The 15,171-nt window shown below is 32.5% G+C and overlaps 1 protein-coding gene across 11 annotated transcripts in view; it reads left to right on the top strand.

Moving 5' to 3' along the window:
- Positions 1-15,171, top strand: part of LOC125060323 (protocadherin-like wing polarity protein stan) — a 189,922-nt gene that overhangs the window by 108,716 nt on the left and 66,035 nt on the right. For all 11 annotated transcript variants that reach the window (XR_007118830.1, XR_007118829.1, XR_007118828.1 and 8 more), the window contains one exon: positions 14,212-14,253. The gene's annotated coding sequence lies outside the window, so the exon portion shown is untranslated. The remainder of the gene's footprint in view (positions 1-14,211; positions 14,254-15,171) is intronic.

Genomic DNA, 15,171 nt, shown 5'->3' with positions numbered 1-15,171 from the left:
TAATGATGCACTAATCAAGTTGCAGTGACGCTGTGGTGAAGCTTACGAACTTGTTATGCTATTGTATTAAGATTGACGTAGTATAGAAGCGCAGAAGCGATGTGACCTTGGAGAAACTGATCGTGGTTGGTAACACAGAGGGCAAAAGATCACGTGGCCGTTCACCAACCAGATGGACCGATCAAATAAAAGACTCATCGTCCTCAAAACTATACACTGTTATAAGAGACGCGCTGGACCGAAGCCGGTGGAAACAGATGGTCCGCTCCAGGCGCTTTCTTGCTGACCACGACGCTCTGACATGAGCTGCCGATTAAAAAGAGAGTATAAAGCAATGGGCGGGGCATATAGCAAGATACACCGATAATAGGTAGACCTTAAAGACAACTGTATGGAAAGGACCACGAGTAAGATGGAGAAGAGGTCGCCCAAAAAAAGGTGGAGAAAGAGAGCCATAGACAGAGTCAGTTGGAAAAAGCTGGACGTGGCCTTTACCCGTGAAGGGGTTCCGATCGACGGTACTGAAGGAAGCTAGAATATAGAACAACAAGCAAAAGAAAAAAAAAATGTATAAAAATGTAAAATAATCTAAGTTGTGTAATTTGTTTTTGTTATGATTGGAAATAAAACTAAGGCTCTATTATTTATTATTATTATAAAGCACTCGCAATGTGACAAATTAATCGTAGCTACTTAAATCTAAGGTTTTATAAAAATAAAAATAATCAAATTGTCATGATGTTAATTAATTTTTCAGTATTAAGTAAATTTCATAGGAACTTGAAATTGACATTTGACATATGACAGTTGACGTTTGTTATTTGTTGAAGACGAAGCACTCTCTGAACGTGACAAATGAACACGTACTAAGCGCTATACGCCACAAAAATAAGTGAAGTTGTTCTACTGGGTGCACTAATCATCCCCAGCTGTTACCTTGATTCTTTCTAAATCAAAAATAATGTCTTAATGTATTGATTATGTACATACGCAATATACTTACCGACGTTTGTACCTCAAATTCTAAGATCGCTTCCCAGCGCAAATCGTTATTTCATGATGATAAACGAGAATTTTTATGGGAAAACAACGATATAAGTGCCTTTAGGATGCGGATAAATAAAACTTAAGAACAATAACAGTTATGGTTAGGGTTTTTTATATTTTTTTACTTTATAAATAAAAAGATCTAAAGAAAAACTAAATTGTTTCTTACTGCAAAAAATGTTATAGCTTAAACTAAGACTTGATGTACAGTTGATATAGTACAATATATAAATATACTAGCAGACCGGCCAAGCGTTGCTGTGGCTAAGGTTTTTGTTATATTACATAGTAGCAAACTATTCAAGGCAAACGGTAGGAGAACACCAGCCATGGGGACCGCCATGCTTTTTTGGTGGTTATGCCTTTTAATTGTAGCTTATGTGAAACGTTGGTACTTTCAACACAGCGCCATCTGTTAGAATTGAGACTATTAAATAATAAACAAATATTTTGCAATAAAATAATATTGCGGGTATAAATTGAGATGTAAGCTATCCTATCTTTTAAGTTAGATCAAACACAACACGGTGTGCAAATTTGATTGAAATCGGTTCGGTAGTTTAGAAGTCCATAGCGGACAAACAACGTGACACGTAATTTATATATATTAAGATATAAACAATTTGTACTTTATTTAAATTTTATTACAGAAAGAAGTTACGTAGGTATTTGGCTCGCAATTTTACTCGTAATTTATTTATTATAGTAAATTTAATAATTTATTTTCTTGCGTATAGTATATACCATAATTAAAAATGGTTTACTTGAATTTACAAAACGTTCGTAGTTCATCTTAAGTATGAAGCAAACAAGTGTTGTATATTTTGAATTTGCCTAATTAGGTTAAATGCGCTTGCACGAGGCACTAATTTGTGTTTCAACTCCAAATTTAACTTTCTAGCTATTAATCTTCCTGAAAATTGCAGATAATGTTTACGTTTTCTTAGCTAAGTGATGAATAAACAAATATTGTGCCACAAAATTTTGAAGATAACTTATTTCATTAATCTTCTATTGTCTAAGGCGCATCCATAGATATAACTAAATCTCAAAGTCGCCTGCGACGTAATGATTTTTGGAAATGGTTATACTTCCAATGTTATTGACACGTGATCTGGACTAATATATTAAAGCCTAAGTAATAGTTGAAAGGTATTTTTGTATTAAACAGTTGACAGCCCAGAAAAACACACGCTGACACGCGCTTTGTCAACAACAACACGATGCTTTAGTCTGTATAAATATTACAAAACGGAAGTTTGTGACAGGAAGTAACAATTTCAAAAAAGGAACGCGCAGCTATTAGTAACCTTAATGTTATTACGTTCCATGAACTAAGTATACTCTTACAGAAGCCGTAAAAATAACCTAAAAAGTTTCGGTAAGCACCTTTACCATGGTATTGAGTATCCAGGGCACGATAAATTTGTATTATTGTCGTACACTTTTATTACCCCATAATAGTATAATAAATAAATTTAGTTGTGCCTCGTTGATTTTCAGTTATTCTTTAAGAAAACTATTTAGTTATTAAAAAAATTAAATACTGTTCCATCCTTCAAGTTTCTTGTCTTTTTTTGTATCGCGTTTGTGGCTTATTTTTGTAGATTTTTTAATGTTTTTTTTTTTAGTGCCAGGCGCAGACTGATCTTATATCTTAATCTATAATGATTTGTGTCTGTCCTGATATTCCTTTGGGATAGTCGAATTTGTTCGATTTGTTCATTGCCAATATAAATAAAAATATTACAACAAAGAAATTTACCACCTTAATAGCGCGTTCTTCTTCATATTGCATTGTATAAAATAAATGAATTACGTCTATGCTAATTGCCTCTCAGTACCGTAAACACAAAATCTTGTTGCTTTTGCCCACTACAAAGACCATTCAGAATACTAGGTCAGGTTACCACCTGTATGTAAATATATAGGGTTTGAGCTCTCGAGATCTTGACTCGAGGAGAGCCTTCGATACGAGGAACGTGGCTCAAGTGGATCTCGGCATTCATAAAAGGATCTTTGAATAGAGTTTGCAATGTTGCTTTTCTTAAGAACTTGGATTTATAAAAAATACGACATTTACAAGTTATTTTATACGTTTCGTATTTCTCAAGTTGTTTACCTTCTGTGTATTTATTATTATGTATTTCTTTATTAAGATTATCCCGTAATAAATACTGTGTAAATTCTTTATAACGAATTTCAAGGGACCGAGCAATTTATTCGTTTTAGAGAGGTTTCGTTATAGGGAGGCAAGATTTAATGTATGGGCAATGGGTATTACAGCAGTGTTGGCTTAGTGGCTTCAGCGTGCAACTCTCATCCCTGAGGTCGTAGGTTCGATCCCCGGCTGTGCACCAATGGACTTTCTTTCTATGTGAGCATTTAACATTCGCTCGAACGGTGAAGGGAAACATCGTCAGGAAACCGACATGTGTTAGACCCAAAAAGTCGACGGCGTGTGTCAGGCACTGGAGACTGATCACCTACCTGCCTATTAGATTGAATGATCATGAAACATATTCAGAAATCTGAGGCCCTGACCGAAAGAGGTTGTAGCGCCACTGATTTATTTTTTATTGGGTTAAACCAAATAAATTTGACTCATATTTACGTTATAGAGAGTTTTTTGTTATAACGAAAGACGTTATAATCTAATTAAACCATATAGTGCGTGCTGTCCCCTGAAGCTCAATTGATCCCGCCCTTCTTTTATTTAAAACAACACCAGAGGTCGTCATTTTGATTTTGTGTAATGAAACTTAGAACTTATATATAAACTGTGGACGGTGCTTAAATATTATGAAATTCTTTATCTACATTTCGACTATTCTGTTATGCCCACACAAAAGACGCCAGGATCTCATTAAAAATAATTATTCAAATAATCCCCAGTATGCTTTTGCATTGTCTTATTGTGTTCTACTTCTGTGGAAGGACTTCATATATTTTTATTATGTTTTCTACTGAAAATTGAAATCCAAACAAGTTCTTAATTTTACGTAAATCCAAATTGATTGAACTCACTGTTTCAATAATCTGTCTATCGGTATCTTAAAGATTATCAGTCTATTAAAAGAAAGAAGTATTTTTACCAGTAGACTTTTTTTAATGTATACGTAATAGAAGGCAAAGGGGCAGGATGCTCACCTGATGTTAAATGATACCAGCGCCCATGGACACTCACATTGCCAGAAGGCTCGCAAGTGCGGTGCCGGCCTTTCGAGAATAGGTACGCTCTTTTCTTGAAGGACTCTAAGTAGAATTGGTTCGGAAATACTTCAGCTGGGCAGCTGGTTCCACATAGTGGTGGTGCGCGGCAAAAACTACCTTAGAAAACGCTCAGTTGTAACTGTATTCTTGGTCTTTTTTCAAAGCTCCATTATAAATATAAATTTCTTAAGGATTTGTTGTGTTAATACAACAACCTACCTACAGTCTACTCATTATTTCCAAAATTTGTCCCCAATTAGTGTAGCAGCTACGGTTGTAACTTGGTTGGCGCCAAAATTGCGTCATTCAGAACTAGACAATGCATTGAATAGGATCGGTACAACTACGGATCCCTTTGAGCTTGGATTCAAAAGGGAATTTGGGCTTTTAAAGCCATGTAGTAAATCGTAATTAATTCAGTTTCGACTTACCGCCACCATGATTTTTGTTAGCTTTCTCTTTACATTATGTGGAAACGTATATTGATGGCAGTTGCCACTATAGAATAAAGCTTCCAATGCTGAAAGATTGTTGTTGTGAAGCCAATTTATAACAATTAAAGAAGTTTATTTGAGTCAGTTACTTCCTAAATCAATTTTTTTTAATGGCTCTGGCACGGTATGTGCAGTAGCCAGCGTCAAGTATAAGATATTTATAATTCGTGCTTTTTGTCTTAGAAATTCGACCATGTCCTTCATGTACGGTTTTTAGGCACTCTCGCCCGGTACCGCACAACCCGCCCAAAGGCCGAGAACAAATTTAAATTAAATTAAAACTTGCCCTCGAACCGGGAATCGAACCCGGTACCCCTCACTATAAAACGATTTATTTTTATTATGGACTGCTTCAGTCCGAAATAAAGAATATTTTGTCCGTTTCTCTTTTAACAGTGTTATTGTAGACATTGCAATTTTTCGTCTATAAGTATATATACAGATACATATGTGTGTGTTTTATGCAGTAATTGTACTAGAAATCACATATATCAGCCAATCATGACTATATACATGTGTATAGAGACGGATGTCGTATTCCACAACTTAATGGCGAAGATCCTAAACGAAATGCACAATTATATGAGCCAAGCAAGCAAGAATATAGGTAAAATATACCATTAAATAGGGGAGGTAAAAGTATCCGGTCGTATTCGGTACGCGCTGCACCATTATTCTCGACAGCACAAAAGATTGTATTGAATCTTCGTTGATATAACGCTCACTCTACCCAGGTGAATAGTGGGAACCTCTTTCAATTGTAACCGTAGATTGTAACCCAATAATGGCTCTGTCATATGAATTTTCTGAAAATATCATACCTATATTAATGCAAATAGAAAATGTATAGGTAAAATCAATTCTATAATTAAAGTATTATTTTGATAGGTCTTTTGGAGATAATGTTTTAAACGCTAGCACTTCGTACAGTAGAGTACGTTCCACTTACCCTTAATATTTGTTCATGGGTTGCCTGAATGGAATCGCTTGATAGCCGTTGTTGTCTTCTTAATAACAATGAATCTGATTGTATAAGTACTAAATAAATAAAATATTCAACAAATTACATTATTGCATGCTCCGTTTTCAGTATTAGAACACGTAGGCTGCTATTGGGCTGGCCAAGATTCTGAAGTCATGTTTGTTGAGACCCGAACTGATGGATTTAATTCCATCATTCAGAAAAGGCATAGCACCAATAGAATCCTAAATCTGTTGTCCACAAAGATCACGCATTTCTTAAAACTTTGGTCCATGTCCCACAATAGGAGATTTGTGTTCCTTTTTATTTACTAAAGGCCGATTTACATTATCTTAGTGTTTAGGAGAGTGCTTTAGGATAGTACTTTAGTTGAAACATGTAAACGCTACTTGCTTTAGTAAACGCTACGCTAAAGAACTTGCCTTTCAAGTTGTACTAAAGCACTCTCCTAAACACTAATATAATGTAAATCGGCCTTAACATAGCAACTAAGCCCGAACTACGTTGTTACTATCTCTATCTAAAATTATTAATTTTATTAAAAACCTTATAATTACCGTACAAATTTATTGATTAACTAGTTTGATACGGCGATTTGCTTTCTATAAGAGTATTTTCAACTTTTCTAACATAAAAAGGAGATGAAGTGAAGTTCCGTGTTCACTAATGGACTATGACGTAGACATATTTGCCATATTTTACAAGTTTCACGCTTTTTAATAAAGTAAATTTTCATACAATATGGTTTTAATTCTCTAAGGATCTCAATTAAAAAGGAATTATTTTGTTAAATTTTTTTCTTTTACATTAATTTGAAAGTAAAAAATTATTTTACCTTGCCTAAAGGGACTCCTTTTAATGATATATTTTAGTTTATGTTAAGTTTCGTTATTTATTTCAATGTATATTATTTTATTATTATTAGTTTATGTTTATAAGTTTAATTTTATTAATATTGTTGCTAATTACATGTTATAGATATCTAATAAATATAGCATATTAATTATTAAACTTATTTGAAAGTTACATAGACTAAATATATATGTGGGAGCAATGGCGCTGGTATCAACTGCCATTTTCATTATTTAATAACTTTAATAATAATATATAGACTATGGAGTCATTATAGTTATTGACCAATAGTCGTTTCGAAATAAACCTTTCGTATTAACGGTTTTGCACTAATTTGACTTTGACGTTATTAAATGACAGTGTCAATGGCAGCTGACACTAACACCATTGCTTCAACATAGGTAATAAAGACTATTACATTACTACAGACTATCAAAATATAGTCTGTTAAATAGTAGATCTTAACTGAGTTGAACTAATTTGACTTTGAAGTTATTAAATAACGAAAACGGCAGCTGATACCAGCGACATTGCTCCGACATATATATATATATATATATATATTCTCTTTCCAAAACGTTATTTACTTTAACCACTCTTTACATAAATAAATACGACATTAAAAGATAAATTCCATTCAAATTCGCGCAATTAATTACCGAAATCCTTCAAATGAATCCTCAAATCCCCGTTTAATGATCTGAAGTTTTCACAATTTCCACATGAGTTTACGAAAAACGATCCGGGAACAATAAGCGCCCCTGCGCAGGCGGGGATGGCCCATTGTGAGATCCAGACCACTTAACGTCCCTCTTAATTAAGGAGGTAATACTTTGCCCAGGAGCTGAATAAGCATAATTTATATAGATACCTGTACTTGAGAGCATACAACAGAGCCAGAAACAGGAAAGGATATTTCAAATGAAAATTGAATTCGATATAACTGATTAAATTCATATTATAGTAAATATATAGTACTATAACTATTATTTGTTATTTGGAAACTAAAAAACGATTATTTAGTATAAAAAATCAATTTGGTTAAATAGTACATAATAATAATAATCAAATAATCAAAGCCTTTTATTTCAGACATCATACATTTCAATAGATTTATATTTCCATTATATATATCTCATTCCAAATCCCGCCATTTTTGTCTGCACTGTGCCACTCTGCCATGTACCACCTGCTGTCTCCTCAATTTGGTCTATAAATAGTACAGGCGATATAATATTACGCAGATATAACTGTATTGTCTTTGATTGACATAACTTTTATTCATTTAAATAAAACACTGTTTTGACCGGATTGAAGTTATGTATTATTATAAATTTACAACTATTTAACATAATTTTAAATTTATCCGACGTTTCGCGTGCTTTATAGCGTGCTTTTGTATTCAGTCACCGTGACCACGCTGTAAAGCACGCGAAACGTCGGATAAATTTAAAATTATGTTAAATAGTTGTAAATTTATAATAATACATAACTTCAATCCGGTCAAAACAGTGTTTTATTTAAAAGATATAACTGTGTGTCACATAACACATAGGTAATATAATAATATATGGTTTTGTAAGTACCTAGTATGTAATCATCATTTATATTGCAGTTAACACAGATAATATATTTGAAATTTTTACGCGTTGAATTGCGTATATAATCCACAGTATACTGTTGAGTTTTAAGCCCTACTTTTCATGTTACACTCATTCGAACCGCACCCCTTGATCCTCCGATTTAGCTCCAGTACTAAATCGGCGTATTTAAAACAAGTTTCCCATCCACCCCAGCTCTTTGGCTAGATATCCGACACGAAGGCCCATTCAGACGTGTGCCGTCTACGAAATAACGAAGCTCTCTCGGTTATTACACTTGCTTTTTTGTACTGCCGTTTACAGTTTACACCTGTGACATTCATTCTAGGAGCCTACAAAGCCTCGAAAACAGCGAAATTTTTCTATTTTAGGCCCTTGTATAGTGAATCTAATTTGGAATCTGTATTGTGACTAAATATATTTTGCTACTTAGAGCTGTGTTAATGCGCGCTAATGCTCTTTGCAGGGTGAAGAAAAATTTTATTCCAAAATAATCCTTCATAATATTTCATAAATTCTCTTTACGAAATTTTAAAAATAGAATTTCTATAAGGTAAATAATTCACCCTTCTCACTCACTCTCAATCGCTCTCTCCCTTTCGACAAAAATGCCGAACGACCTTCGTGACGTTCCGTATCAGGGTAATAATTTACCCTCATGCGCCCAAAGAAGTGTCACTTCAAAAAAAAAATGAAAATAATACAGTAATTTATTTGATTAAAACACACGTGTATAAAAAAAGGAAATACAAACACAATCACTTAAATTAAAAGTTGCCAACTCTTTAAGTTGCTGTAACACTGAATTTCAGGGGCCCCATACTATCTTAGAGTGACAGCTATACACACTGAACAAAACAAAATATTACCAATTAAAATAAAACATAAACTTAATTAAAAAAGTATAAGACATGTGTTGATAACACATACACACCACTTAAGAAATTTGATAAAAGACCATTTAAATACACTCTAATAACACTAGTCAATTATGACGCGAGTTCTGTTTTTACTAACTTATATTCATGAAAATTACATAAAATCCTCGCATACTTAAATAAGCAACTTGTTTCATAGCGACCGGCTGTTGAGAACAAAGTACTGTTAAGTACCTATAAAATTGTTAACTTTATTATGTCAATACAATGTTTGAAGCTTGTAATTTGTCAACGTACACTCCGATACAGGTGTTAAGAACTATTTCCTTTCGCTTACCTAACACTTAGAACAAACACATTAAAATGCAGTGTTTGTAATGTCAGTGCACTTTATGTTTGTCATATTTTTACATTTATTGTGTATCTATAGTCTCAAACGGTGGGGCACATAATTTACTGTCTGTGGACATGATATTTTTGAACATAGCCTAGAGCTCATACGCACTAACTCAATGACGTGCTCTTTTATCTCTGCCTTTTAATAAATTTAAGAAATGTATTAAAGAAAAGCTCTGTAAAAAGGCTTACTATAAAGTTAACGATTATCTAGTTAAAAGGGCCTGGGACTAGTGCTAGACATGCTACCTAATTTGCGATATTTGTTTTAAAATAAGTGTTGTTTGATGATTTGCTATTTTAAAAGAGTACCGAGAGTTTTTTACGTCGGCTTTTTCTCTCGGTCTAAACCCTCGGTCTTCTTTGCCGATGAGTAGGGATGTCTACCTATTCAAATTTAATGACGTGGAATAAGTGATACCTGTATCTTATATTCCATAATATACGTTTTTTTTTATTGAGATAAAGAACTTATGAACATAAAAGTATTAGTAAAACTGCACTTTTTTTGTAACGTATTTTGATAGTAAAACTTAATAAAAACATTAAACATATTCATAAATCTTCAATTAACATTTCACTACACAACTAACATTCACAGATTTTAAAAATAAGTTACCTTACATTTATATCCATTCACAAAGCTTTTTGACTGCGAAGAATAATTATTTGTGAAGCCCGCCCTAACTATTAAGTGATAACAAATGTGTCTTTAGCGGGGTAATAAGTAAACACATACAGTTTTAAAAAGTTAAATAGTATTGATGTATTGATCGGTAGAGGTCGCTGTCCTATGATTGCTGACTAACCCGCAATGGGAATGCTAAATGTGCCGCCGTAGAAACTTAGTAAATTGCTTTAGTATTTATTATTTAATACTGTAAAACACCAGCCTTTGTTCAAAAGTTATTAGTTAGTTACCTTTGTTTAAACTATGGCCTATTTTAATTTGGTTGCAATGAAATATAAATTGATGCTTTCCCGAAAATGTTTAAATGTCGATGACGTCATTAAAGTAGAAAACTTACGAATGCCATCCGTTTGCAATAGTTAGGTTAAAATATAGTTTTTAGAATATTAAAAATATAAAAATCTCATAACTTTCTATTTTTTTTATTTCCTGTGTATTGAAACAAGAAATAAAACCTATGGTATGGCCATAGGTTTTATAGGAAGGAAATGCGCAATCAGATAAAAAAGAGATATTACCTAAAATGTAAATAAAAGAGATATCCAGAAAAAAACTACTTTATTTTTTACACGTCAATCTTCACGGTGAATTATCTAACCATAGATAAAAACAAAACCTCTTTTGAGAACACGTATCATAGACAAAACAAACTAACCGAGCTTTTTAAATATCCATCAGACTGATTATCTGTGGTTTGGCTTAACCGCAGTCTTCATTCATAATCAATTTTTTTTTACCTCTTCCGTGAATTAAGTTCGGTGGCGGCTGTTGTATGGACATGTTCAGATATATGACAAATGAAACACTTTGTTTGAAGCTGGGTAACAACTGGTTTTAATTGTTTAAAACATGAGCTAAAAACTAAGATAACATTCGGGGTAGTGGGGTTGCGACGCTAGATTAGCGAATAACTTAACTTAATACTTGACTTAGGGTCTGTTTCACAATGTATGGATAAAGTACCAAATAGCTATGCAACACATAAATTATTTGGAAGATAAATTGTGCTATTTGACATTCATCGGACTCATAACTTATGATGGACTTTATGTGACGAATAGCGCTATCTGACAGTCGTGAAACGCAACAATAGTGTTTATCCTACCAATCTATATATATAAAAGAAAGTCGTGTTTGTTACAACACTTATAACTCGAGAACGGCTGGACCGATTGCCATGGTTTTTGATTTGTTGGATTTGTTTCCGTCCCGAATAGCAGAATAAGCAATAAAATATCGGATAAGTAATCGAATAACAATAAATAAATTAATTAATTTTACGAATGCAAAAACCATATGGTGCCATCTGTTGACAAAACTACGCATTATTTTACGTCGAATTCGTGTCAGTTCAAGAAATTCCGATCTTGACGTGAATGAGGAGATGCATAACCATGCTTTGATCCTGATCAAAAGATGTTGGATATCAGAAAGACGCTAGAGAGAAGATGCCTAATGTATAAAACTGCCATTCTTCTTTTGCAATGGCAAGCAATAAAACATTTCTGTATTTAGAAAAAAGTTGTATTAATGTAATACTTAACATTAATGTAATCCTAAAATAAGTTAAATGAAAATAACAACGATATTATAAGGTTGTAGGGCGGAACGAAGTTAGCCAGTTCAGCTAGTAAGTAATAAATAGCTAATTTGGAACTTATGTAGAACTTATCCGTACATTGTGAAACAGACCCTTATTGAAGAGTTCGTAAATCTAAGTGTCACTTATGTTATTGGACATTACCGGAAACGAGAATGTTACATTTACAATTTATGAGAGTGGCAAAAACTAAAGGGCTCATATTGGCTTCATGTCTGCGATGGTTCCTTACATTTTGTTTACGCTTTTAATTATTAACTATAATACATATATATATATATGTATATGTAACTTAACTAATGTAAGGTTACATAACTCGTGTTATGACGTATTATCTTAACTTAAGCGTAGACATCTTAATAGTATTTCGTATAGGTGAAAGGAATGATATTTGGAAAATGACACAACGAATTTAATATTTGGTTAGAAGACTAATAATATTTCAAAAGTACAAACCTAACAGACTCTTTAATAAAATGAACATATGTATTTGAATATTATGTTCAACTTCTTGACATCACGGGTCTTAGTGAGCAAAATGAAATGGATAAAACCATCTGAATTAGTGTTAGTGCTTAACTGTGTTAAGTGAAAAAATAGAACATAAGAACAAAGTGTCTTGCCTTTAGTAGAGACTCTAAGAAATGTTATTGGAAACTTTCTTATGTTAAATATCCTTATAATTAAATCCGGTTTTATTGTAATTATTATTTAGTCTTACGTAATAAAGTAATGTTCCATGATGTCTCAGTAAGAGAAATTTATTTAAAAAAAAAGGTCTTTAAAGTTTTATCGATTAAGCTGGTTTAGCGTATAGTATAACTTATCTTTAAAATTTAATATAGAAATCATTGCCAGGTTTAATATTTTTTTTAATTGTCGTTGTAAATAAGTCAGGTAATATAGACATTAAAGTCCTATAAAACTAGTTTAATTTATGGTAATACTATAAGTTGTGGGCTTTTTAAATCATAATCAACAAGCTGTCGGATTTAACTTCAGATTATAATGTTGAGTTTAAAGTGTCGTTAAATTTATTACGTCTTGTTAAAGCTGATTCAAATATGGTATAATCATTATTTATTGTAAATTTTATGATTTTGTTTTAATATTCATGTCGCTGTGGACCAAAACATAATCCTACTTTCAACGGAATATAAAATGACAAACGTTTTAAAACGAAAATTTTGTTTTGTTTCTAACAAACGCGAACTTACATATACTACCCTAATGGACTAAGGTCCATATTCTAATTCGTGTCACAACTCACTTTCATCGTAATTGCTGTCAATGTGCGAAACTTCATATAAATAAATTAATTGATATCTCTCGAAACTAGATTTTAGTTTGATTAAAGTTCTAGAATACGGGTCTAAGGGTGAGATCTATAGTGCGCACTTAGACTTTGCTCAGACTTAACTACAAGCATTCTTTACTTTTTTAAAGGATAATAAAGAAGGTATTGCATGAAATGAAACATCAATTTCTGTCTTAGCTTGAGCTTAGCTTAATCTCACCGTTAAAATGTCTATAAATATACTAAATCATAGTTTAACCTTAGTGTTTTTCGTAAGTAAAGTCTGAGCAAAGTCCAAGTGCGCACTATAGATCTCACCCTAAGATCCCACTCGATAACTAGCAATGTATGCAAAGAATTAATTACATCAAATCCTTTAAAATTACATAAAATTTATTAAAAACATATAGTTGCAATTTATATCAGCAAATTAATTAAGTACAAAAATGTATTACATGTAAAGCGAATATATTTTTAGGTATCTGCAGAATGAATCAGGGTCCTGTACTATAAGCGGTAACATAGTATATTTTATTTAAAGAGTTACATATATACTAACAATACTTACTTAATGTTAATGCTTTAGTTTAGTTATTGTATAATTGTTACGTTATATCAAATAAAGTTTAGCTGTAAATGTATAAATACATATGCAAATATTTACAACTTTGTTAACGTAATCTGTGAGGTGAATTGTTGATAGCGAATATCCAGCTTAAAGACAGATGAGAATAAATGTAACACGTACTGCATTAGATAAACGAGCGTTCAGTCTGACGGGCTCTCAGACCCCTATTCATCAAGGGTTCACGTCAAATCTTACAAATGTGACCGCATACGCATTTGTGAAGTCCGCATTGTAAAATGGCGTGCGTGCCTCGAATCTTCATTCGATTTTCTTCTAGGAAAAATTGTCCAGTTCAAGTAGATTAGGAGACTTACTTGCGCTTGAATAATGTTACCCGAAGAATTTTTTTTACCGATTTTCGTAATACTGTGATGTAGGTAAAACGTTTTGTAATTTTTTATTGATATAACATAGAGAATAGAATAGACTTTACGATTTCCTATCATTAAGGTTTTTCATTGGAATTTATTGATGTAAGTTCGATTCTGTTAAAAAGTTCAACAATACTAATATAACGTTTCTATTATTACAGATGAAGAGAGACAAGTAAAACACAGTGCGTCCAAATTGAAAGGTAATTTTTATATTATAGAAAAATTATTAAATATATTATATTGTTAGCGGACTAACGCCATCTTGTAGCAGAAACCTATATAAAGCGTGGCAACACCGGCGTTGACTCACTTTTATTTCGAGACTTCGTGCGGAACGGACTTGTTACTAACCTAACCTCAGTAGATTTTAAAAGTCCAAAGTACCTACACGTTCTAATATTTTGTGTTTACTAATAATATATATATATATTAACCTGTTATATTTACGACAATTACAAAATATTATACATATTATACAAGGCAATGATTCCCGAACCGAATTTACTAATAAGGATATTTAACATAAGAAAGTGTCAATACTTACAGTCTCTATTAAGGGGAAGACAGTCTGTTCTTGTGTTCTATTTTTACCACTGTTTAGCACTTAAGACTAACGTGCAGTAACACTTGATCTTACACTATAGTCGAATTTTTAATTAGACGATATCAACTGACGTTTACGGTGTTGTCAGTTTTTAATTAAATAAAAATAGTGTTGTGACAAAGTAAAAACCCCTGAATTAATGATCGGTGATGGCACTAGTCGCCGCGCCGCGCTTTGCAATAAGACGTCAAATAACTGATTGTAGTTACATAGTACTAGTACCTAACTTATATCAGAGCACTTTTATACAATTTTGAAATAGAAATAATATTCTTTTATTGTTTGAAATGATTGACTATTCACACTCATTGTTCATTCATCTGATTGAACAAGATCTGAACGCATCACTATTACTTTAAATATGGCAACATTATTTTACAAAGTGACATTAGCTACTGTCAGTTGGCTTCGTCTAATTAAAAATACGACTATAGGCACGTGGTGTCAAGAAGTTCAATGTAATACACAAATATGTTCATTTTATTTTTGTACTTTGGAAATATTGTTAGTCTAG

Source organism: Pieris napi, chromosome 21 (assembly GCF_905475465.1).
Source record: "Pieris napi chromosome 21, ilPieNapi1.2, whole genome shotgun sequence".
Taxonomy (NCBI): domain Eukaryota; kingdom Metazoa; phylum Arthropoda; class Insecta; order Lepidoptera; family Pieridae; genus Pieris; species Pieris napi.
This window is presented reverse-complemented; position numbering and strand designations above follow the sequence as displayed.